Source organism: Mustela lutreola, chromosome 2 (genome assembly GCF_030435805.1).
Source record: "Mustela lutreola isolate mMusLut2 chromosome 2, mMusLut2.pri, whole genome shotgun sequence".
Taxonomy (NCBI): domain Eukaryota; kingdom Metazoa; phylum Chordata; class Mammalia; order Carnivora; family Mustelidae; genus Mustela; species Mustela lutreola.
Window position 1 is genome coordinate 119768586 of NC_081291.1, and position 27317 is coordinate 119795902.

The following is a 27317-nucleotide window of genomic DNA, read 5'->3' on the forward strand; positions in this document are numbered from 1 at the left end:
AGCACATGACAAATCTCTAATGCCAAAAGCTATTCTCAGCATAAATGGCCATATTTTAATCAGCACAATATTCAAACTGAAGCAAAATTATTGTTTGTTAGAGTTTGGTCTGCTAGCAAACCTCAACAGGTTGTTAAGTTCTTTGAGAGCAGAAAAATCTTCGCTAGGCTGTCTGTCATCATCCACCCATGCTATCACAGCCCTATAAGGTGACGAATACCTGGGAGAAGGGGAGGTGGGCTGAGTCTCTGAAGGGAAGAATCTAAGTTGGAGTAACTACTTGTTACCTTGGTTTTCATGCATACATAAATGACATGTCACAGCATTGTTTAGGAACATACAAAGGGTGGGGAATACTGAGTGACTCAGTTAGCTAAGTGACTTTGTCTCAGGTCGTCATTTCAGGGTCCCGGTTTCAAGCCCCATGATGGCTCTGAGTCAGTTCCCCCACCCCCCCAGCTCAGTGGTGAGTCTGCTTGTCCCTCTCCCCTCTGTTCCTCTCCTTCTGCTCCTGCTCTCTTCTCTCTCTCAAATCAGTAAATAAAATCTTTTTTTTTTTAATAACAACTAACTTTTTTTTTAAGATTTTATTTATTTATTTATTTGACAGACAGAGATCACAAGTAGGCAGAGAGGCAGCCAGAGTGAGGAGGAAGCAGGCTCACTGCTGAGCAGAGAGCCCGACACGGGGCTCAATCCCAGGACCCCGAGATCATGACCCAAGCAGAAGGCAGAGGCTTTAACCCACTGAGCACCCAGGCGCCCTAGTAAATAAAATCTTAAAAAAAAAAAAAAAAATACAAAGGAAACCTAAATATTGAGGTCAATTCCAAAAATATTCAAATTACATTGCTATTTCACAAAATGGGTTTCAGAGGCCAAGTTACCTTAGTAACTGGCTGCATACATTTCATAGCCTGTGTTACATCAACTACCACTTTAGGAAAGAAATATTTAAACATTAAGGAATGAACTGTTTCTTCACCATAATTGATTTTCCTTATTCTTTCCCCCCCCCTTATTCTTTAAGAGGTTAAAATCATTAATACTTTTCATTTAGGGAAAAAAACAAATCTAACTTTCAGTGAATATAAATATTTTTAAGGATAAAAACCACTTAAACTTAAAACTGAAATTGCTTTGAAGTGGTTCATGAAAACAGAAATAAAAATCATAAATAAGCATTCAGAATCTGAAACAAATTTATTTTATGAAGCAAAATGCATGGAATCAAATATTTTTCCATAGCAATAAATATCATTTTCCTTAGGGAGTTTGGAAAATTCCCTCCAAAGTTCTGATTGATAAATTTTTTAAGAGAAAGACTGCTTTTTGAGGTAGTAAATCGCCTACTGACATATTCTCCACAAAGCTTCAGTGTTTAATACCAAGCTGCTGGGATACAAGTACAAAGACATCAATTATCCCAAAATAGATTGGGGCAGAGTCCAGTTCACTTATTAGTCCTTTAGTCTATGTCCACAGGGGACAGAAAGAAATAGAGATTTGGCAATCAGCTGGTTAATTTGATCACTGCAGACAACTGCGTTGTATAATTTAGGTCGGAAACATACCCTGACCTGGTATTCCTAATTTGGAACATTCATCAAATTAATCAAATAATCACCAATTCTCAGTTTCACTATACCCTGTAAACAGAGTCCTAGCATAATGATCAAGTTTTCATTTACAATTATAAACAAAATGTGCCACTATCTGGGCAACTGCACCTTTTCGATAGTGTCCCATTTTCTATGCAGCCCTTCCAAACCATCTTCATTCTCTCCAGTTATCAACCTAATTCACTTATCCTACTCCTTCCTGCACAGATGCTCTCGCTTCCTAGCATACGTAGAAAATGGAGGCCATCAGCTAGAAACTCCCTCAGCTCCCCATTTCTCAACACAGATATGAACACTGTCTGTAATAGCACCTTCCTTAACTCCTATCTCAGCAGGAGAGCTTTCTTTTACAAAACTACCTCCTAGCACCTACTCCAGATCTCATCAGTACTACTTCTCGGGGACCTTGGTCCATCTTTTTACCTTCTACCTTTCTCTTTACACTGGTTGAGTCAACTTAATACATAAACAAATGAACTCTCTCTTAGATGAAAAAGGTACCTTCATCCACCACTGTTAAAGAGTATAAATTAGTAGAACCTCTTTGGAAAGCAATCTGACAATAGGTATCTGAGTGCCTTAAAAAGTTCAGTTCTTATGACCAGATTAAGTCCTCTTCTAGAAATCAGTTCTACAAAATATGGACCAAGTTTAATTTCAAAGGTATTTCTGTCAGCGTCATTACAAGGAGAAATGTGGAAAGAGAAACTAAATACTTAACAGTAAGAGATTTCTGAAGAGTTTCTAATGTTGGGGGGAAATATCAAGTGGCAAAGTTGTACAAATGAAATTGATAGCTTGTCGGTAGGATCGAGCCAGGGAGTGCAATGGGTGTATACCAGAGGATGAAGTGGAGGTCCCCCTGCAAGTGACACTATTGGAGCATCATGAGCTAAGTGTCTGTCTGCTTCACTGCCCCAGCCCTCAGCAACTAATGCAGTACACGAGGTGGACAGCTAACAAATATTTGTTGAATGAATGAGTGAGAGGTTTTATTTCTGTCTAATTAAATAACTCCATATGGAGAAATACCCAGGGAGCAGTGAGGGAAGAAAAGAGCCTAGCCAATTAGTTCTGACAACTCCACCCCGGTAATTAATGCAGGGACAGATGCTAAAGCCAGTCCTCTATAAGTGCAAAAGGCAGGATGTGAAATCTCTAACATGGTCTCTTTTTAACTTGGTTGACATGCATGGAAAAGACTGGAAGGGAATGGTTAAAAATAGCAGCAGTGTTTAGAGTGGTAAGATTACACATGATCTTTCTGGCTTTTTCATACCCTCATGTACTGTCATACTATTCAGTAATGAATATGGAGTCTGCCTATAATTTGAAATTTTCCAAAATAAATGCTTGCGTTGACTCCACATTGCTCCGTGGCTATGGGCCTCCTCTCCTTACAAGCAAGCATCCTCCAAATTCCAGGCCTTGCTTTGCTCCCCCGAGAGTCCCCTCTTGACATGCCACTGTACTAACATTGGTATTGCTCTCATCACCAAAGAACTCAAAGGTGTTCAATCCCCTCGTTACTTCTCTGTCTTCATCTCACTGAACATTTTGGTCTCAATTAATATGGCCGGCTCCTGCCCCATCTGCTTGAAACTTTTTTCTCCTTGGGAGACCCACTACTTCTTGATCTTTTATCCTTCACTTGCTCCTTTTCCCTCTCTTGCGCTCCAAATGATGGTCGTGTCATCCAACATTCTCTCTTTACCCATCTTCTCACTTACAGATTACCTTTTGGTGATGTCTTCACAGCCTGACTTCAGCCGCTCTGTGTGTTTATAACTCTCTGAACTCACTTCTCCATACTATTCTGAGCTCTGACTGATCTACATCCAAGTATGTGGCCCACCAAAGCGTACACAGAATATTGAATGTGTATCTCACAAATTGCCAGATCTAAAAAATGAAAACCTGCTCTTTTGCCTAGAACCTGGGTCTCTGTTCATTGCCTCTAATCCAAAGATCCAGGATCCTTGAAGATACAGTCTCCTTCACAGTTTCTTTCACTGTCAATACATACCAGTCACTAAACAGTTCACCAAATGAACTCTTCTCTGCGCACCTCTTGTTCTCTCCTGTGTTCTTTTAACATCTGTTATGTTCCTATGGGTAAAGCATGGATTAATACATCTCTGCCCTCAAGGGACCACAGTCTAGTGAGAGAACAGACCAGTCATAATGGCAAGTTCCGCGGTATGGGCGTCTATAGGATGCTATGGGAATGAAGAACAACTGGGTGAATCAGAAGGAGTCTTTGGGTGAAGAACTCCTAAAGAACAAATTCTCCAATTCAGGCAGTGGTGGTAGGAATGAAGAAAAGGAAATGATGAGCCTGCGGATATTCTGGGTGATGTTGGGGGAGTGGTCAGAGCTGACTCTCAAGTTTCTGGCTGCAGTAACTAGATGAATGGCCACAAACCCTCCCTACTGCCACCACCACCAACAGGGTCAAAGGATGTAAGAGAGAAGCAAGTGTGGGACGTAATGAGTAGTTGGAGCGTGGTAAGCTCCAGCTTACCGTGAGAAACCCGGCACCTATGCATGAGTTGTTTTTTTTTTTTTTTTTTCATTTGGTAAATGAAGAAAACACAGAGCTGAACAGTATGCATAATATTCTACTGTTTGTGTTAGGAAAGGCGGGAAAAAAAGAAACTATATCCTTATTTGTCACTAAATATAAATTTGTGTTCGCTAATATAGGCATAAAGAATGTCTGGAAGGATACATAAAGAGCAGCGGCTGCCTGTGGAGAAATGAAAGACAAGGATGGGAAAGACACTGCCTTTTATTTCTGGGTTTGAAGCATAAATCAATTACCAATTCAAAAGATACTTCAAGGGGACGATAGTAGTCAAAAGTCCCACAAAGACTGAAGACTACAGCTGGATAAAGGGGACACTGGTGACTGTGGGGACAGCAGAGGGGGGAGTGGTGTGAGGAGAGAGGAACCGCAGGGTTTGGAACAGGAGGATGGTGAGCCCTCTGCAGCAGATGAAGGAGTGAATGGGGGGAAAAAGGAGATTGTGGGGACAGCTGAGAAGGGCTGGTGAGAGGCAAGGAGGTGGCAGGGAGAGACTTAGAAGTTAGAAAGGGAGTCAGATATGGCTGTCTCTAAGCAATGTCCCTGTAGTCTCCCCCTCTCCTCAGGCTGACCTTCTTGTGGTCACTGTGCTTTCAGGGCTCCCAACCATCCCTCTGTGAGCTCCAACTCCACACTTCTGACACACAGGTCCCTTCATGCCACAGTGCTGCTCACGGCACCCACTGCCTCTCCCCATTCATCACAGATCTTCGCTCCTCCAGTGCCAAAGGAGTGGAAGACCTAATATTCCCATTCTTTGGACACTGACACACTCTTCCTTACCTGGCGAAGTATTGGTCAGACACCACCCCTCTCAGAAGTCTTCCCTACCTACACCCAGGTGCTCTATTGCTTAGCAGCGATTTAAGGTCTCCTAGCTCTCTCCCTGGCTGAGTTGGATGTGGGACATATATTTTCCTCATTGACCTCTGACTCCTTAAGCTGGTTCTGGACATGCACATTTGTCCACTTTCCTGACCGGGGCCCTCTGCACAGATGACTTATGCTTGGTCTTCTAGTGTCTGAGTCTCCCCTCTCCCTCCTGGCCTTTGGCTCTGCAGCAGAAAAGAACCACTCTGGGAAAGTCCAGATCACAGTCTCAACCCCCTCCCAAACCAACACCAGATTCAAATGTTGCTAAAACATTTTAAAACAGAGGGCAAGACCTCTGAGGTTTGACTGCTTTGTGAATAATCAGGAGCTCCTGTCCAAGCTAATAAGCTCAGTATGTTTGAACATAAAACTAATGAGACCAAGATCACAGACTTTTCCTAAACAAGTCAGTCAGCTCTGGCTTTGCCTAAGGGACTAAAAATTTTTTTAAGTTTCCCTGTATCTTCTCTTTGACTTCGATCTGAGGTAAATTTGCATTGAGAAATATAATATGTCCCTCTAAGAGCCAGGTGACTAAAGGAAATGGGTGGATTTTCTTAGCTTTGAGATCTTCTGTCAAGCCATGTGAATCTATTACTTATTCCTCAAAAAAAATCATTTTAAAAACAAAAAATAAAAGTAAACATGCTCATCTTGATGGCAGTGTTAGAACTTGGAACCTGGATAACCAGGAGTTCCAATATGAGTCCTTGGTCACCATTGGCTCTGCCTTCCACCCTCTCTATTTCTTCCCTCTTTTCCTATCCCCGTCCCCCAGGTTCCCTGATTCCTTTCACCCATGTGTCTGCTGCTTTCCATAATACGGTAAGTTCCTAGTGCCTAGAAGAGTTGTTTTGCATTTGAATTGCACATGTTTTTCTTGATACATGCTTATTAATCTTCTTAAATCATTTTATAGATCCAGAAAATATATACCTTTAATCCTCGTCAAATGTCTTATAAATAGACCTCTTTGGTCATGAAGTTAACAGTATAAGAATATAGAAACAGGGCAGCAAAAATCATGAGATCATTAGATCTGGAACATAAAAGATATCAATTGTTCACTTAGTTAACAAGCATGCACTAGCCTCTCTCATGGGCATGATGATGAAGTTGAGGGCCCTCTGTTTGATATCCATAGACTATATTTTAATCCTCCCCTTTAATATTTAATTCCACAAGGATTGCCACTTTTGTGGCAAGCACTGGGTTGGCACTAGAGATACAATGTCAAACAAGTCATGGTCCCTGTCCGAGTCAGGTTGTTTGGGGGAACTGGTAGACTGGTTACATCCCTGGGTACCTATTTGCCTAAGGAGATGTGTATACACAATGTCTTTTTCTCTAAAAGAGAGAATACTAGTAACTGCCAAGGACTGGAGAGGAAAAATGGGGGAAGACTGGCAAGGACAGGAAAAGTCACTTGATTTTAGTCCGTTACCCCACCCTACCCCATCCCCTCAATACATGGGCCCTGGTTTAGATCCACCATAATGAGGGAAATTTTGGAGTGAGAATTTGAAGAACATTTCTCATGAGAGTCACTCACTGGAACACTCAAGATATAAGCAGTGCACCTGTGGGGCCCAGGGAATAAAGTGCTCAGGGAGCTGGGAGAGCATGGTTCTTCCCCAAACATTGACCAGACTCTCCGCCTCTGTGGAACCCTAAAATTTCATTAGAGGAACCTTTTCTCAATGAATTATGTTGTCACAGGGACCTGTAGTTGGGCCAGGGACAAGTGAAATGACAGGTTGTCCGACTAGGAAAACATGCATGAACTTGTTCCCACTCTGCAACCTGAAAGAGATGTTGAGGAGTGCTGGAGTCCTGCGGTCATCAAAGGGGACATAAGAGGTTACCACAATTTGATCCATAATCTTCATAACTCTTCATTTATACTCAAAGGTAGACAGAGTTTGGGTCCATTTGGGTGAGATAAAAATTGTGCTCAAAGTTTCTTTCATAGAGTTTCACACTTTGACCCCATTTCTGTTCCCAGAATTACCAAACTTTTTAAAAAATAGCCAAAGTGTGATCTACTCAAATATAATCTTCTCGAGGGCAAGCACTCCATCTTATTTCTCTCCAGATCTGCAGTTCCCACTCTAACACCTGTGTTCAAGTGCTGAATGTCTTAAATAATATCCAGGAGCATCAGTTCCATGGGAAAATATTATCGATTTACATCTAAAAGTTAACAAACAGCCATTTTTCATATTCAAAAGGATAACCTGTTTCTTACTTTGGTTACATATCTACTAATTGACTTTTATTAGTAAAAATCATGAAAATAAGTCCCCAACACAGGATTTTTGAAGCTAATGAGAATACTGACACCCACAAAGACAAATGATTAGTAAAGAGAAGAGTGAGAGAAAGTCTGCTATAGGAATGAAAGTGATAAAGGGTCCTGTCCTAAACGTAATGGTTCCCCCATTAGTACTACACCCATTGCTGCCATCCTGCTTTTATCACCTAGCCTTTGCCTGGACCAGAGGATCACAGGTGGGTAAGAGTTATAGACATTTGCCATAATCTTACCAATTTTCTTATCTTACAGTATCCAAAGGTCCTCACAGCTTTAGACTCTAGTGCTCTGAAAATGAATAACTCTGTAGGTTAAAGAACTGATTTCTATGAAGGTCTTGCAGCATCTGGCTTAGGCTGCTGTGACAGAAATGGGGTGACTTATAAGCAAGTTTTTTATTCCCTCATAGTTCGGGAGGCTAGAAGCCCAAGATCAAGGTGCCAGTATGGTGAGTTCCAGTGTGGACCCTCTTCTAGGTTGCAGACAGCTGACTTCTCATTGTCTTCCCACATGGCAGAAGAAGAGAGACACGGCTCTCCGGGGTGGCTTTGAAAAGGGCACTAATCCCATTCATGGGTGTTTGTCCCTTGTGATCTAATCACCTCCCAAAGGCCCCACCTTCTAGTACCATCCCACTGGGTGTTAGGATTTCAACATATGAATTTAGGGGGGACACAAACATTCATTTCATTGCAGGAACTATTTAAATGAAAAGATTCCTAAAAGCTTCTGAAATTCATACCTGAACAAAATTTTTCAGGTCTCAAAATAACGTGATTTCCGTAGTACTTTGTAGCAGCAGAACTGCAGGATCACAACAGTATGAATATTTTAATTTGTAGGAGCTATTGTGAGGAGGTCTCCAAAAAGTTTGTAACAATCTACATTACTGAAAGCAAGCTCTTATTTTATCTGACCCGTCCTATACATGGAGATAAGAGAACACAATATTAAGTTAGTAGCTAGCAGACAAAATCAAAAGCATCAAAGTTATAAACACAAACATCTCTCCTCTTTGCCCCTCACGTCCCCCTTCCTCATGGCAAGAGACACACATGTCCAGCAAAGGCAACCATTGCCCCAGATGGCTTTCTAGATAAACAGAAGGAAGATGGTGGAGAATGTGGGCATTTAGACTTACTAAAAACAAGTGCTAGGAGTAAGGCCTTAGAGATAAACCAAAAACTATGACAATTTTGCTGTCTATTCTCTAAAAATACCCATATGCTCCAAAATAAATGAATAAGGAAGGTCATTGAAGCTGAGTTTGTGATACCCCAAAATCACCTACAGGTTTTTCACTAGGAGAGTGATTAAATACATTCTTAGCAATGCTCTGCAGACATCAAAAGGCTAGCAGTGACCAAGAAAGATGTCTCTGATAGATTGTTAAGAAAAGCAAGTGACGGGACAATCTGAACAGGATGACCCATTTGGTTATAAGTACGACTGTGTGTGTTTGTATGTGCACATGCCTAGCATGACACACACCAAATTACTACCAGTGGTGTCACACATCCTCCTGGAGGAGGGTAGCAGGAATGGAGTGGAACAATGGCATGGGCTTTTCCTTTACCCTTTACCTCCATATATTTATGTAAGCTTTTGTATATCATTTACTCGTATAAATCTTTCATGACAACTAGTTACTGCTTCTGTAATTATTCAATAAAGTGCCATAAGAGGAGTCTCTAAGACACCTCATATACAGGGAAAGACGTTGTGGGTACCAAGGATACTTCCGTTTTCCCTAGGGACAGGGGCCAGCGATTTCTACAAGTGCCATCAGGTCAGCATCACAGGGCCTGGTGATTAAAACATGCTTCTGAGCTGCCATTGACCATATAATCTAGCTCTCAATGGGATTCAAATATATCACAGCTTGACTCAATTCCATTTTATAGGATATAATTTCACCCCAAGCCAGGAATCCAGGCCCCCTAGATAACAGATCTTTATTGGGCATCTGCCTCTGAGAGGCTGTGCCATGAGGCAGATGGAATTAATGCACCGGAATTAGTGGGAGATGAGAAAGCATTTTTTTCAAGTATATATTGATTTTGAATGACAATACCTCCCCCTCAAAAATCATCTAAATCGTACCATTGTACACAGTGGAAATTCTCTCTCTTTACAATGTTCATTCAGAAAACTCAGGCTAAAAGCCTGGCCAAGGCCTGCCAACATCTGTCTGGGTCTCCTGGAATGTGACACCTGCTTACCATGGCTCCAAATGCACAACCAGCAGTGGTCAACTACTAAGGAACCCAACACAGCACCAGAAGCCACTACTGTAGTGTGCTCACGGACAGTATAAATCCACTAAGTTTTACTCTCATTTTGAAATCTAGAAAAGCTCTAAAGCGGAAAATTTTTTTCTAATTCATTTGCCCCTAAAATGAACCAGACCTGAATTCCGAACTGATAGAAGCTATTTACAGTCTTCATATTTATTTCACATACTGTAAATATTGAATATATTGAAAAATATTAGCATATCCATATTATGAAGTAGTCGTTATCCTGATTCCCGAGAGATATTTTATTCATTCAGAATATGCAGTATACTACCTTTCTTTAAAAAAAAAAAATGCAAAACTTTTCTTTTAACTATGCATGTAAAAATGTATCTGACCCTAAGAGTTTCAAACAAGGAATAAGGACCTATATATGCTCTGATCAATGAAGCTTTGAAAGAAATGAGATTGAAGCTCTAATAATTAAAAGCAACATAGCTCTTAAAACACACACACACACACACAGAGAACCTTATTAAGAGCTGATAAATCATAGCCTCATTATCCAGAGAAATAAAATGAGTCACTAGGAATAAGGAGAAGTAGAAATACGCCATGTCAAAACAGCTGGTAATAGGAAATTACTTTACTGCATTGGTATTGAGAGAGAGTGCCGTACATTTGTTAAATGATATAACACAGAGAATAATCTATTTATGGTGTAGGAAATAAGTATGATTTCTTCAAAGAAAATTTTTCCTGATTCTTCTAAATAGATATGATCTTACATTCTATCTTGGGAAAAAATTTTAAGGGGTCAGTAACAAAGACCACTGTAGTGATTCTGTAGGTACACAATCTAGTCAAACTGTAAAAACCACTGTGAAAAAGTAGAAAAGAACTGTTCTATAGATTTAACTCCATAGATCCATTGATTTTAGTCAATGAAGGGCCTACAGAAAACATTAGTTTCATCCAGTCTTTAAAACTTATAAAATCACCTTGTTTGTATAAAACTTCTAGAAGAAAACTTAAGAGAAAATCTTAGCAACCTTGAGGTGAACAAAGATTTATCAGCTATGACACCCAAAGCGTCATCCATAATAGAAAAAATTAACAAATTTAGACTCATCAAAATTAAATACTTCTCCAAAAATCACCACTGAGGAAATGAAAAGACAAGCCATAGATTAAAAAAAAACACTCACAAATCATTTATCTATATATGAATCATATGCATAAATATATATGGGTGTTTTGTATTCAGAATATATAAAGAACTCTTCCAATAATAAAAGGCAAACAGCCTGGTACAAAATAAACACAAGATTTGATGAAGCACTTTACCATAGAATATACGTGAATGGCTAATAAACACATGAATATGTGCCCAATATTGTTATTAATGGGAAAATACACATCAAGATGACAATGAGATAGCCCTACCAGACCAGTAGAAGAACTACAATCAAAATGACTGACAATACAAAGTGTTATTGATGAAGTGAAGAAACTGGGAACTTTACACATTGCTGGTAGGAATATAAAATGACCGCTTTAGAAAATAATTTGGCCTTTTTTTAGGAAAAAGTTTAAACGTACACTTAATCATAAGACCCAGGATTTCTACTCCTACATATTTACCCATGAGAAATAAAAGTATATGTCCACACAGAAATTTGTACACAAACGTTCATAGTATCCTTCTGTGTCATAGGCAAAAACTGAAAATAGCCCCACACTGGAAACAACCCCAGAGAATAAGTAAAATGTTTATCTAGGTACTGAATACTACTCAGCAGTAACTGATGCCTCCAACAACATGGCTGAACCTCAAAAAACATGTTGGTAAGGATAAGCAGACACCAAAGACTACATATTGTTGTTTCATTTTATGAAATTTAAGGCAAAAGTTGAGACAAAAATCATTATCAATAGTTGCCTCGAGATGAGGTAGGTGTGGTCAAAAGTCAAAGGGGTACAAAAGGGGATTTTGGAAGTTACTGGAAACTCCCTACAACTGGGATGCAGTGATAATGGTACCAGTGGATCCGTGTCTCAGAAAGCCCCGCACCATTAAAGTCCCGATCTTTGTTCCTATTTGATGCTCTCTCTTTCAGAAGGCAGATACACCAAGAATGTGTTTTAGGACCTAGGGGTTGAAATGACCCGAGGTGGTAATAAGTGACCGAGTGGCTACAGTTGGTACTTTCTGTGCTCACTGCAGCACTGTTCGCTCTAGAAAAGCTAGAAATAACCTAATGTTTATCAACAGAACAATGGTCAAACAAGAAAAAACTCATCCACATTATAAAAGACCAGGAAGATGCAGCTGTAAAAAAAGAATGAAAATATCCTTAAGATATGTTATTAAGGGGAGTGGGGGGAAGCAAAGTCATAGGACATTAATAAACAGCGTAACATGTATCTGTTACGCACATAGGTGCGCATAGACACTGAACTACATAAAGCTTCCCTCTGGGGAGACTGAGACGACGAGGGCAGAAGAGGATTTTCTTTTTTCATATGTTCTCCTGTAACATTCTATTTTTTTCACAAAATCCATATATCACCTTAGTTGTTTAAAAACTTTAAACGCTTTTGCTGGCCCGTGACTAATATCACCTCTCAGCAATACCTGCTCCTGGGGAAGCCATGTTTTCCTTAAAAGGAGACTAGAGTGAATTACTTTGAATCATGTTAGAAAAAAAAACACGTACTAGAATTGTCTAACAACCAGCACTTTGATATACTGTTAGCTTAATAGTAATAATTACAACAGTCTTGATGCACATAGTTTTCTTCAATGACAGCCCTGTGATGTAATGTGGCCACCCCTACTTTGGATGCTCAAGAGGTCAAGACACCCGCCCAAGACCACCCAGGCAGGCAAAGTAGAAGTGAGGTCTATAACTTACAATCTGGTATTTTTATTTAGCTGCCTGCCTCATCAAGGATGACGATCTACATAATGGTGACCCTGAGGCACTACAGGATCCTAAAGGACTTATGAATCATCAAAGAAAGATTTAATTATATTTACTGTAGTTTGGGTTTTACCCATACTTTATTGTGTTATAATCCCTGGAAAAGTATTCAGCCACATATAACACACACCATCACCCTTGTTCAGAATAGTTGATTAACCAGAATGCCTCTGGCCAAGACTGAAACATGGAGAACGTACTCCAAGTTGATTCCCTTCATGATAGAAGTTTTAACTTTCCTCTCTAAGAGAAGATACCTCTCTACCCTAACTATCTTCCACCTTTAGCTCAGAAGGCCTTCAGTTCTCTCTTCCCCCAAAGACCAGGTCAGCCCCAACTTCCCACAGTGGGAGGGCAGAAGGCTCAGAAGGCAGCACGCTGAGCCACCACCGGCAGAGGCTCAGGGTGCTCCGGCCTTGAAGCTCCCCTCCCGGCTCCCATCCTACAGCCGGGGCTCTGATGCCAATCTCCTGGCCACCATACCTTCACTCTAGCCAGATATTCCCGCAGCCTAGAAATAGGAACATTCACAACAAAAAGGAAGTGGGTAAGTAATTGAAGGCCTGTAGCCATACTGCTTTGAGGAGCAAACGTGAGCCTTCGAACTTGGAAGTGGGCTTCTTCATGGCAACGCCTGACTAATCCAACAAGAGGACTGTAATTTGAGGGTGGATCCACACAGCTAACACAGGTTAAAACAGACCTAGGTTTTAAATGTGGCAACAAAAGATAAATCTCTAAGACTGGGAATCATGTAGTCTATGCTAAAAAATAAAGAGGCAGAATTGTGTATGAGGAGCCCATTTTGGAACCAAACAGGGAGCCCACTTTTGACTCCAGTTAGAAGCTACTTTATAGATGAGAAAGTAGAGGTGCAGAGAGCACTTAATCATCCAATTGCCTCTATAACATTAAGATAAGAATGATGCATACCTATGTTAATAGTATGATTAAAGATTGACCTACATAAAGTCCCTAGTACCATTCCTGTCACATAGTGGCTGCTTACTAAAAGGTAATATTACTATCAGACTCTCATCCTGGTTCTGCCACAAAGATGAGAAAACATAGTAGATTATTCTTTAAGATCCCTCAAGGTCTAACACTTGGTGATTCTATTATTGAAATTAGCAAGCTGGCAGCATAACTTCGTTATCATGACAAGCCCACAGGACTCCATAGGTAAGGAATTCATTTCGGGGACTTATCCTGGGACATTTCCAGGTCTCCAGGACACCACTGTTTCTGCTGCCCACAGAGAACGAGAACAGATCCCAGATTGCCTCCTTAGTAAACCACCACCCAGGTGTTAGGCCAGGTGTCCCCTGCAGAAGTCATTAACCACAACAATGAAATCAAAGAAGTACGATTCCTACCTCCTACATTATTTCTTCTTAAAAAAATTTTTTTAACCCTCCATTGATAAAAATAACACATGTTCTTTGTGGGTTGGAAAGTGCAAAAAACCAAAGGAGGAAGCTATCAATGATAACCTCACATGCAGCTGTAAATACCTCCATTTACTTCAGATCTTTTATCTATACATATTCCTCTTTAGGTAAGTGAACTCATCATTGCATGTCAAACTGCCTGCTTTACTTAACATTTTAACAACAATCGATCCCCCTGGCCGGTGCCCAAGCTTGAAGCTTGTGGCTCCACATACCGGCAGATACACATTTTACTCCACCAATCTCCTGAAAGCTTTGAGGGAAAAGAATTCCAGAGAAATCAGCAGTCACCTCTCATAAACTACTTGAACCCCATGATTTTCAGAGCCCAAGATTATTCCCAAGACACAGTTCTCCTTTGGCCCTTAAGGAACACCCTCGGGGAGGGAGGGAGGCATAAAAGGGGAAAGGGGCTTAATTCCTCTCTCACCCCTGGGTTTCTGCATCAGAACTTCAGGCAATGGACATAAAAGACTGAATGGGTGTAAAGTGGGGATGGGAAGTTATGCCCATGGAGCAGCTGGAACAGAAAAACAAAGATCAGGGCACCTGAGTGGCTCAGTGGGTTAAAGCCTCTGCCTTCAGCTCGGATCATGATCCCAGGGTCCTGGGATCGAGCCCCACACTGGGCTCTCTGCTTGGCATGGAGCCTGCTTCCCTTCCTCTCTCTCTACCTGCCTCTCTGCCTACTTGTGATCTCTGTCTGTCAAATAAATAAAATCTTAAAAAAAAAGAAAAACAAAGATCCTCCTCCCAGTACCTTCTGTCCATGCAGTGGCCACCTGAAATGAGTCAGGGCCCTATTTAACAACACTCACCTAGTGGTCCAGGTGACAGGCCATATGTACCCCTGAAAGCTTTGACCTCAGGAGGACCCCTCAAGCTGGGTGATCACAGGAGGTCGTAGTCAGGAGGTTTCTGTGGATTATAAAAAAGAAAGAGAGAGAGAGAGAAGGGAAAGAAGAGAAGGAGATGATGAGGGAGGGAGGAAGGATTAAACTCTTTTAAAGGAGAATATGAAATAAATTAATGTAATTTAAAGTTTGATATTGTCAGTATCTTTGATAAACTTGTGGGTGGAAATACCAGAAACCGTTTGGGGCTAAGCTTTATTAGTCAGGAATGATAGAGTTAGAATGGTGGTAGCACTATTGTCATTTTTAAAAAAATAATACCAAAGAATTACCTTTCCTTTCAAATAGGACATCTTGGTCCAAACATGAAGTCAAAACTCAGAACTACCCACCTGCCAGCCACTAATATTTGGTTAAAACTCCAGATGGAGAAGCATAGCCAAGAGGAGGATGCTGTTGGAATTCAGAGGTTTGCAACAAGAGGTAGGCTTTTATGCACCTGCCACTTCAAGGGAACTGAAAGTTTGGCAAAGAATCAGTGAGTTCGTATTGCACTGAGAGCGGGCCTGGATAATTCAGGGAGAAAAACTTCCAGTGCAGGACAGTGTGGCCACCTCTGCAGGCTGGTTGGGAACACCCTGTCAAGCTGTATACCAGACCCCTTACTTCTCACCCCTTCACTTGGTACTTGTTATACTTGGCCAAAGTGCAAATGATGGCATTACGAGAAAATGATGATTATTTCCCTTTTATTCTCTTTTCTCCAGGGTTTAGAAAATTTAGAATTAGACTTCCTCGCATGTTAATTCTCTAATGCATGTTATGTTGATCCTCATTTTCCAAAAGGGCCAGTGCAGGGATAAGCACCTATTGGAAAAGTCTCTTAAACTTGTTATTATTTTGCATCTACCATTTTATAGCAGCCTTGTATACTAAGAGCCAAAAGTAAACTAGCATACAGGTATTCATCTCAGGTAGTAAAATGTGCACTCACATAAATTATTCAAATAGCCACATTGAAAAAAAATTCATTAATTAATACATGTCTTACTTCCACCGATATAGTTCATTCCCTTTAAGGATAAAACTTCATCCTAGATACAGCTCTTACTCCAAATCTTTAGACTTGCCTTTCAACTTCGATTTTCAATTTGTTGTTGATGGGCGTTTGGTTTTCTTTCCTCTCTGATAATCCTCAGGAGTGATCACCTTGGAAGATCACAGTAATGAGGTAGTTATGATGGGGACGGGGGTTTCTCTTTGAGTCTCCTCAGTAAGTCAGGGCCCCTCATAATGACACCTGAAAAGATGGAGAAGACACTAAAGAACCCAAAATAAGCACAATGGTTATAATGGGCAGGTTATTGAAGGTGCCAAAAAGCTCTAACCAAATCAAGGTATATCTCACCTTCCAATGTTTCTCCCTCCAACTACCTCAATGCTGTCTCTGGTTTTCTATTGAGGCTTCTCTAACCCCTCTCTAATGACCTTCCCAGAAACCCCTTCTTCCTTTGGATCACTAGTGCTCTGTTCGTACTATTTTAAAATGTCACTGCCCTGTAGTATTGGTCATTAGTGTCCCATCATTTTACATAGATCATTCTTTTTTTTTTTTTTTAAGATTTTATTTATTTATTTGACAGAGAGAGATATCACAAGCAGGCAGAGAGGCAGGCAGAGAGAGAGAGAAGGAAGCAGGCTCCCGGCTGAGCAGAGACCCCGATGCGGGGGCTCGATCCCAGGACCCTGGGATCATGACCTGAGCCGAAGGCAGCGGCTTAACCCACTGAGCTACCCAGGAGCCCCTACATAGATCATTCTACCTTTAAAATTAAGAAATTTCTCTCAATTCCAAAAAAATCCCCACAGGCCCTCAGAGCAGTGGCTGATCATGTGAGGCTTGGTACTTGGTCTGAGAGTACTGACCCATTCTTAACCTCCAATGACCCTGCTTATCTATCCTTACCCTTGCCTGTATTTCCTTATTCCCACCTTCTAATCTCCAGTCCTAACACCTCTCTCCATCCCACACAGAAACATCATCCTATCTAATGCTCAACTCTCTCAAGTGCCTGGAACCACAAATGATATTGATTTGTTTTGTTTTCCGGTTTTATTTCATAATCCTCTCATTCACAAGGCTCAGGTATGGTGTCCAGGTGGGTTTAAATACTTTGTCCTTGGGGCACCTGGGTGGCTCAGTGGGTTGGGCCTCTGCCTTCGGCTCAGGTCATGATCTCAGGGTCCTGGGATCGAGGCCCGCATCGGGCTCTCTGCTCAGCAGGGAGTCCGCTTCTCCCTCTCTCTGCCTGCCTCTCTGCCTACTTGTGATCTCTCTCTATTTCAAATAAATAAATAAAATCTTTTAAAAAAAATTAAAAAAAAAATAAATACTTTGTCCTTGGAAATACCACATCTTTCCAGTGAAAAACCCCACTGCTGAGTCTAGTCTATCATGTAAAATGCCTTACTTTGGATGATTTTTCTCTCAGGAATGTAGGGTTCATCAGGAGTGCCCAACCCAACCCATCAGTTACAACCGTCAAGGTCTAGATCTCAACTGCCAAGAATGTTCAAATTCTTTCCCAGGGTGCTCCTGGGCACCCAGCCAATCAGGTGGTGAAATGTCAGTTTTGTCACCTGAGCATTCTATGGCAGTTAGGAAGGTTTCCATCCAGAGCCAAGGAGGAACCTTGGGCAAGGAGGGGCGTACTCCTCAGGCCAAGGAGTTAGAATCTTGGTGCTGACATATTCCAAACCTTCCGACCAAGAAATTCCTGAGAAATTAGGGTAAGTGGCTTTTCAGTGAGGACTCCAAAACTCATGTTGTACAGAGCAGCACTTGGCAGAACACTTTTTTTAATAAGAGGTTTGTTTCTTTTAAAAATTTCGGTTTAGTACTAGAAAGCTTTGCTGAAAACGTGCATTGACCAATTCTTATGAGCATTTTAGCTGCTTTTTAATGTCTGTCCTTGGGAGACAGTGTCAACTCTAACAACATATGTGCCTGTGTGGTCACGCGCGCCTCGCAGGTTGTCTTGAACAGCTTGGTGCCTCTCCCCAAGACCCCGCCTCTCCCCATGGACTGTAAGTTCTAACAATAACCAGTCTCCCATATATTATTGCTGAATAATTCCTTCTTGGTGGCTTTATAATAACATTTTTAAAAGAATCTGTATTGTTCTGTTGGCTCTTTTGAGATTCCTAGTATCTCATTACATCAGGGTAGTCTTTGTTTCCTCAAGGTAAAAAAACAAAAAACAAAAAAACAAAAAACAGAAACCCACATATTACTGGCCTTTTTATTTAGCTGTCACAATACCAGCAGTGGGAGAGTCAGTATGTGGAGGAAACAATAGTAACATGGATCACTTCACATTAAAAAGTGGTACCTAATTATTGTTTTTAGGGGCAGTTAATGAGTGGTACTTGTAGGTGATTAAACACATTTGGGTTTGGAAGACCAGTGGGGTGAGAAGCAAGCGTCTCTGATCGGTAACAGTGTGGGGAGAGAGAGACTTTGAATACTGCATCTGCTTTAAGAGTCCCAGCCCACCCCACCCACAGCGCCTTCTCATGGGGCATAACAATGGGCTGAAGATGACTGGGAAGCCACCCAGCCAACAGAGCCCATTCACAAAGGACATCCTGAGTTTGCTATGTATCATCACAGATTCAGCTCAGCAGCCACTGAGAACAAAAAATAGCGAGTGTATTTACAGCTGGTGATGCTAAATAGAAGGGCCCTGAAAATGTCAAAGTTCAGGGGTTCTTACTCTACACCCTGTATTGCACCAGAGAGCAAGGACATGAAGATAAATAATAACCCTCCCAGCCCTCAGGGAATTCCACCTTGCAGCAAAGATGGACCCACCTACACTGCTATAGATTAAATGTTTGTGTTTTCCAAAAATCAAATATTAAATCCTAACCTCTATGGTGACGGTATTAGAAGGTAGTGCATTTAGAAGGTGGTGAGGTCATAAGGACAGAACCCTTATGAATGGGATTAGTGCCCTTATAAAAGAGACCCCAGAATTAAGGAATCCACTTGTCATGATGAGTACCGGGTGATACCCAGAAGTGTCGAATCACTATATTGTACTCCTGAAACTAATATAACACTAGATATTAACTAGCAGGAATCAAAATAAAAACTTAAAGGAAAGAAAAAAAGAAAAAAGGATGATGCAGAGAACACCTTCTACCTTATGAGGATACAATGAAAAGTCTGCAACCCTTGCTGGACCATGCTGGCAACCTGATCTTGAACTTTCAGCTCCCAAGACTGTGAGAAATAAATGTTTGCTGTTTATAGACCACCCAGTCTGTGGTATTTTGTTATAGCAGCTTAAATGAACTAAAATATCCACTTAACCAAAAATGTACTATGATGTGTTAAAACAAAGATATGAACAAAGTACTGTGGGAGCACAAGGATGAGAATGACTCATTCTGGCCAGTTTGGAGACACGGAAGGGGAGGGAGGTAAAGACTCAGTAGAGGAAGGGTCATTTGAGTTGGTCTTTCAAAGAGGAGGAAGTTGGGCAGGTAAAGGCTGGACGCTTTGGTGGAAGAAACATAACAAAACAGCAATGAGGTATTAAAGTGTGTAAGTGACAGAGACCAGATTGGCAAAGCATGAGCCAACATGAACAACAGCAATGCATTCAGTGCTTTCTCGAAGATGTCTCTTTTTTTAATGGTTTAATTGCTGAACCTTTCCCTGGTTCAGTCAGAGCTTGAAAATCAAGTTCGTACTGTGTCAAAACTGCCTGTTCCCAGCTTTTCTTCCTAAGTCTTTTGCTCAAACTATGAACACCAATTTAAAGAGCAACTCTGGAAATGTAATTGCGTGAAAAGAAAGCAGTTCCAGAAATAAGGGATGCTTTCTCATTGGAATCCACAATTTAGCAGATATCCTCAGCCACTGTTTCATTTATTCTTTCTTTGTTTTAAATTTAATTTTATTTTTTTCAGTGTTCCAAAATTCATTGTTTATGCACCACACCCAGGGCTCCATGCAATACATGCCCTCCATAATACCCACCACCAGGCTCATCCAATCCCTCCCCCTCCCCCCAAAACCCTCAGTTTCTCAGAGTCCAGTGTCCCATGGTTTGCCTCCCCCTCTGATTTCCCCCAATTCACTTCTCTCCATCTCCCAATATCCTCCATGTTATTCCTTATGCTCCACAAATAAGTGAAACCATATGATAATTGACTCTCTCTGCTTGACTTATTTCACTCAGCATAATCTCCTCCAGTCCCGTCCCTGTTGATACAAAAGTTGGGCATTCATCCTTTCTGATGGAGGCATAATTCTCCATTGTACATATGGACCATATCTTCTTGATTCATTCTTCTATTGAAGGGCATCTTGGTTCTTTCTGCAGTTTGGCAACAGTGGCCATTGCTGCTATGAACATTGGGGTACAGATGGTCCTTCTTTTCACTACATCTGTATCTTTGGGTAAATACCCAGTAGTGCAATTTCAGGGTCATAGAGAAGCTCTATTTTTTATTTCTTAAGGAATCTCCACACTGTTCTCCAAAGTGGCTGCACCAACTTGCATTCCCACCAACATAAGAGTGTTCCCCTTTTTCTACATCCTCTCCAACACTTCATGTCTACTGTCTTGTTAATTTTGGCCATTCTAACTGGTGTAAGGTGGTATCTAAATGTGGTTTTGATTTGAATCTCCCTGATGGCTAATGATGAAGAACATTTTTTCATGTGTCTGTTAGCCATTTGTATGTCTTCTTTGGAGAAGTGTCTGTTCATGTCTCCTGCCCATTTTTTGACGTGATTATCTGTTTTGTGTGTGTTGAGTTTGAGAAGTTCTTTATAGATCTTGGATATCAGCACTTTGTCTGTAGTGTCATTTGCAAATATCTTCTCCCATTCTGTGGTTTGCCTCATTGTTTTGTTGACTGTTCCCTCTGCTGTGCAGAAGCTTTTTATCTTGATGAAGTCCCAAAAGTTCATTTTTGCTTTTGTTTCCTTTGCCTTTGAGACATAATCTTGAAAGAAGTTGGTGTGGCTGATGTTGAAGAGGTTACTGCCTATGTTCTCCTGTAGGATTCTGATGGATTCCTGCCTTACGTTGAGGTCTTTTATCCATTTCAAGTTTATCTTTGTGTATGGTGTAAGAGAATGATCAAGTTTCATTCTTCTACACATAGCTGTCCAATTTTCTCAGCACCATTTATTGAAGAGACTGTCTTTTTTCCAGAGTATATTTTTTCCTGCTTTATTGAAGATTAATTGACCATAAAGTTGAGGGTCCATATCTGGGCTCTCTTCTCTGTTCCATTGGTCTACGTGTCTGTTTTTGTGCCAGTACCATGCTGACTTAGTGATCACAGCTTTGTAATAAAACTTGAAATCAGGCAACATGATGTCTCCAGTTTTGTTTTTCTTTTTCAACATTTTCTTAGCAATTCAGGGTCTCCTGGTTCCATGCAAATTTTTGGATTTTTTGTTCCAGTTCTTTGAAAAAACCGGTGGAATTTTGATCAGGATGGCATGAAGTATAGATTGCTCTGGGCAGTATAGACATTTTAACAATGTTTATTCTTCCAATCTATGAGCATGGAATGATCTTCCATCTTTTTGTGTCTTCTTCAATTTCTTTCATGAGTGTTCCATTTATTCTATTGGCATGATCCTAAGCCCTGAGTTTAAAAAGATGAATTTGTTAGTCTTCCCTTCTAGGAGCCCAAAAATTAGTGACCAAAAAATGAAATGGATGAAAAGTAAGACATGGGTTTACTCTGATGATACTGAGAGGACAGAGCTGGTTAATGATGTTTTCACCCATCTGGGGCAAAAGAAGCAAACCTCAACTTTTTCCTTCATACTCTTATCTCATCCTTTGCAATTGCTACATGCCCTCTTACCGCTCAAGTTTGCAATTCTAGGGTGACACTCGTCAGAGAATGTGTCTTAATTTTCATAAAAGTAAATGTATTTGATTTTTTTTGGGTAGTTGAGTTACTGAAAGGGTTAGATGGTAGTTACGTTATGTAAATGCCTTTACTCATATGTCAATTCTATACTGGTCCCAAAAAGATATTTTACCAGTTAAGTACAAAAAATATGAACAGTATGAAAACTTTCAGTCTATGTCATGCCAAATAAAACATTTTGCTGGCTATTTTTAAATGTGTTTGCTAATTGTTTGGGAAATATTTAAATTCAACCATGAAAGTAGATCCTTGTTGAATGCAGATATAACAGATTAGGAATTAATTATTAACAAACTAGAAAGAAAAACTGCAAACCAAGATTTTAAAACACTGAGTATAGTGCCCACAAAAAAAGGAAAAAAAAATTATAAAACACCATCATGTTTAGGGATGCCTGGGTGGCTTAGTTGGTTTAGCGTATGCCTTCAGCTCAGGTCATGATCCCAGGGCTCTGGGATCAAGTCCAGCATCAGGCTTCCTGCTCAGCCGGAGCCTGCTTGTTCCTCTGCCCACTACTACCCCAGCTTGTGCTCTCTCTCGCTCTCCCTGACAAATAAGTAAAAATAATTCTTTAGGGGCGCTTGGGTGGCTCAGTGGGTTAAGCCTCTACCTTCGGCTCAGGTCATGATCCCAGGGGCCTGGGATCGAGTCCCGTATAGGGCTCTCTGCTCAGCAGGGAGCCTGCTTCTCCTCATCTCTCTCTCTGTCTGTCTCTCTGCCTATTTGTGATCTCTCTCTCTGTCAAATAAATAAATAAAATCTTAAAAAATAATAATAATAATTCTTTAAAACACTATGTTTAGATATGTGTCTAATATGTATTTTTCATGTAATATTCTACACACACATATAAGGAGGAGAAGAACTGGATGGAAAATATATATATATCCCAAGAAGTAGAATTATGGAAAGGTTTATTTTTCTTTTTACTTATCTGCTTTTTATCATTTTTCTATGATGAATCTATATTGCTCTTAAAAATTATATAAAAGAAAAGTATGTGCTGATTTTTTAAGAAGGCACTATAAAGATTTTCTTATTTATTTATTTATTTATTTGGCACAGAGAGAGAGAGAGAGACAGCACAAGATGGGGAGTGGCAGGCAGAAGATGGGGAAGCAGGCTCCCCACAGAGCAGGGGGAGCCCGATGTGGGACTCGATCCCAGGACCCCGGAATCATGACCTGAGCCAAAGGCAGTCGCTTAACTGACTAGAGCCACCCAGGTGCCCTAAAGATTTTCTTTTAATTAAAATTTTAACTCACTGATTTCTCTTTCAGGTCTCTGGACTAAGCAAATAGTAACCAAGATTAAACCTGCTGAAAGAGGGGCCCCTGGGTGGCTCAGTTGGTTGAGCGACTGCCTTGGGCTCGGATCATGATCCTGGAGTCCCGGGATTGAGTCCTGCTCAGTGGGGAGTCTGCTTCTCCCTCTGACCTCTCCTCTCACACTCTCTCTGTCTCTCTTTCAAATAAAAAAAAAAATCTTAAAAAAAAAAAATACTGCTGAAAGATGTGGTCAACATGATTTAGTGAGCACCCACTGAGTGCCCGATACTGCATGGAGCATGGAGCACCAACAGTGCACGAGGCCAGTCCACAGAAGCTCCAGCTCCATATCGGTGGTCCCTTACCTCCAACAGGAGGACCTAGAGACACCAACCTTTTTTTTTAACCCCCTTAAAAGTCACCTTCTTCCCCACAGGTAAGCCTATGGCTCAGGATCCGCAGGGTGGAAGGCAGAAACCTCCAACTTTAAAGTTACCCAGGTCACAAAATGGGAGCAGTTAACTCTTGCTGAACATATACTAATTTTTTTTTTTTTTTAAGTAAAATAATCCAGGAGTGCCTGTGTGGCTCAGTCAGCTAAGCGTCAGACTCGTGATTTCTGCTCCGGTCATAATCCCAGGTTTCCTGGGATCCAGCCCCACATGGGGCACCATGCTCAGTGGGGAGTCTACGTCAGGATTCTCACTCTCCCTCTGTTCCCCCCAAAACAAATAAATAAATCTTCAAAAAAATAATCTAAAAAACAATAGAAGTAAAAAAAATCCTTAGGAAGCACAAACTGCCAGATAGCATCACCTGATTTTGTCTCTTAGCTTCATGGTGCACAGACACACATGAAAAACTTTCTCCCCAGGCTTGAGCTAAGGGGGTTGTGAGCAGACCCAACTGTACTGGCTCCAAACAGATTTATTTTCAGTACTAAGAAGAATTTATAGAGAAGCAACCATGTTGCTACAACGGACAAATACAATAAACATATGATTTCTATCCTAAAGCTTTATGAACAAAAAACTGTAGTTAGAATATATGCTTTTGGGGTATATGTAAGGGAATGTGTATGTGTGTGTGTGTTTGATTTGCACACTAATGTAATAAAAGAAATACAGAGTTTAAACTTTTTAGACAGGTTCAGTTGACCACCCTAAGAAGTTTAAACTCTTCTTGCAAGACTTGTACCAAGAGAAATATCACTGAGTTAATTCTTACTCTTTAAAAACAACTAACTAATGGGGCACTTGGGTGGCTCAGTGTCTGCCTTTGGCTCAGGTCATAATCCCAGAGTCCTGGGATTGAGTCCCCTGCACAGGCTCCTAGCTCCTGGCTCAGTGGGGAGTCTGCTTCTCTCTTTGCCCCTCTCCTCCCCCCACCACCCCGTTCTCTCTCTCTCTCTCCCTCTCTCACTAAAATAAATAAATATTAAGAGGAAAAAAAAAAAACTACAAAATGCAATGTGCTCTCTTGGATTTAAACCTGAGAAAGAAAAAGGACATTAGTGGGGAAAAAACAGTCTGGAGCTGCGTTACCAGGAATATACAACACTGATCTCTTCATTATATCAAATGTAAGTGGTGATGTAAGATGTTAATATTAGAGGAAACTAGGTGAACAGTATCTAAGAGCCCTCTCTCTTTGCAACTTCTGTGCAAATCTGACATGACTCCAAAATTTAAATTTTATTAAAAACTAACCATAAACAAATAAATAAATAAATAAAAGTTACCTGGGTGATTAGTGGTTAGCCTGGAATCAACCTCAGAGTGCCACTAGTGAGGCTGTTTGTTCCTATTTCTTTATAATCCTGAAAACCAAGTAATGGTTCAATAATAAGAAAAAATTTTACTGATGTCAAGATAGTTCATATAATAACATTTTATACAGACATTCAAAAACCTATTTTCAATTACTATTAAAGGTCCGGGGGAATTCTCATAATGAAATGGTATTGGGGGAAAAAAAATAGTAAGAAAGTTTTATATTCATTATATTTTTTATTCATTCATTAATATTATACAAAATATATACAGAGAGGAAAAAAAATAAAAGATTGGAAGAAAATTGGTCAAAACAAGAACATCAATATCTATTATCTTATCATGACATATTTTTATTTTCTATCTTCTATTTTTAACTTCTCTGAGTTCTCTATGAAATGAATGTGTATTGCTCTAATAATCACAGAAAAAAAGAAAAATCACTTCTTGAAAAAACTACCAGCCAGGAATTATCATTCCTCCCTAATCACCAAACTCGTGAAAAGCAGGAGACTGTGGCAGCAGAAATACAGGCCTCTGTCTCCAGTGTGGGCCTAGAGTATGCACAATCCCTTGGCTTCTGGGAGGCAGGACTTTATGAAATAAGTTTGATGATCCTCATTTTACAGATGAAGAGATAAAGGCTCAGAAAGCTCCATTCACTTGTTAATCAAAAAATTCTTACAAAGCCCATTAGACAGGCATTCAAGTGTGACCAGGTCTCAGCCTCTCCCCACCCGGATCCCAGGGACTAGTGATTCGTCATTCAGGAATTCACTCACAGCCAGAAAGTGGCAGAGCCAGACTGTGAATCCAGTTCTTTCTGGTTTCAAATTCAGACTTTTTTTTTGGCTGGAGCAGGACTCTCCCTAGCTATGCCAAGGTACACTAGACCACTTCAGGTGGTCACGGAGGCACGGAGCCTCCTAGGTAGGCAGAAAAGCTTATAGCTACACTGTTGAGGTTCTCTTACCCTCTGCTTATCTTTACAATCCCTCCATGCCATCACTGCACTCATTTACAGACCTAGAGAGAGCAGATCTCCACCTCTCAGTGGAGAGTAGAGGGGAGCTTATGAGCAAAAAGAATAGGATCGTGTCACGTATACACTTCCGCCATGTCACTTCCGTTTCAAAAACTTTTCAAGCATTCTGCCAGTGCCTCCTGACATGGCCATTCAAGGCCCTGCAGGACCTGTGCCAGGCCTCCTCTCCACTCCTCCTGCCATGCCTCCTCTCTCTGCGGGCCTTGCCCTTCACTGGCCTACGTGTCTGTGTCGGCTCCATGGCTTTGGGCAGCTTAATATCATTAAACTCCATTTCCATACGTGTGAAAGGAAAATAATATTATCTCATCAGAATCTGTTAAGAGTTAAATAAAATGCTTGCCAGTGAGCACTTAGTAAAGTCCCAAATTAAAAGGATCACTAATGTTAATTTATTGCTATTATTATGGTTGTTATTGTTGTGAATCCTCTGCTTTGTGATTTTTTTTCCTCCCATATTTTTATTTGTACTTGTTCCTTTCTGAATTGCCTTTTATATTCCTCTTCTTCTTCCTCCTCATAACTTAAATCTAAGCCATTCAAATTCCAGATCCTTCATGAAAGTCCTTCGGGGCAGTCCTAGCCCTTGCAAACTTTGCCTTCTCCAAACCTTTTTTGGACTGATAGCAATTCTATTTTGTACTGATAATTGCAGAATAATCTAGTAATGAAATGTTCAGGCTCTGGTGTCAAAATACCCTAAATTTGTTTTTTTAAGATTATTTATTTATTTATTTATTTGACAAAGAGAGATCACAAGTAGACAGAGAGACAGGCAGAGAGAGAGAGGGAAGCAGGCTCCCCGCTGAGCAGAGAGCCGGATGCGGGACTCGATCCCAGGACCCTGAGATCATGATCTGAGCCAAAGGCAGCGGCCCAACCCACTGAGCCACTCAGGTGCCCCAAAATACCCTAATTTAAGTCTCTGCTCTACTATTCACTAGCTGCAGGCAAACTACTTCACCCAGACTTGGTGTCCCAACCCAGCCAGTCATTCTAGAGAAACACCAACAGACTCAGAGCTCTTACCCCTGCCCACTTCTGCTGGACATTGTGGTTGGGCTGTCCTAGTCTAATACCCGAGCCCTACTGTGGGTCACAAGGTATTTTTAGGGATTGCACTGCCCAGATATTTTAGGAAGAGTTAGATATTCAGAGGCTTCCAATCCCCAAGCAGAAACAGCCACAAGGCCTTGGAAATCTTGCAGTCAAAAGTCAATCACAAATTCACACTGCAAGGTCCTAAATTGAAAACCGTTAGGGCATGATAAAATAGTCTCAATCTGCAGTACAACAAAGGCCTATAGGCTTTAATTACATTAGAGGACAGTCTTG

The 27317-nt window shown here is 40.8% G+C and overlaps 1 long non-coding RNA gene across 1 annotated transcript; it reads left to right on the forward strand.

Moving 5' to 3' along the window:
* Nucleotides 1-5811: 5811 nt before the first annotated feature.
* Nucleotides 5812-23352, forward strand: LOC131824827 (uncharacterized). The gene is made up of 3 exons (XR_009351000.1): nucleotides 5812-5907; nucleotides 15274-15408; nucleotides 23178-23352. It is a non-coding gene; the product is annotated as an uncharacterized LOC131824827 (long non-coding RNA).
* Nucleotides 23353-27317: the final 3965 nt, after the last annotated feature.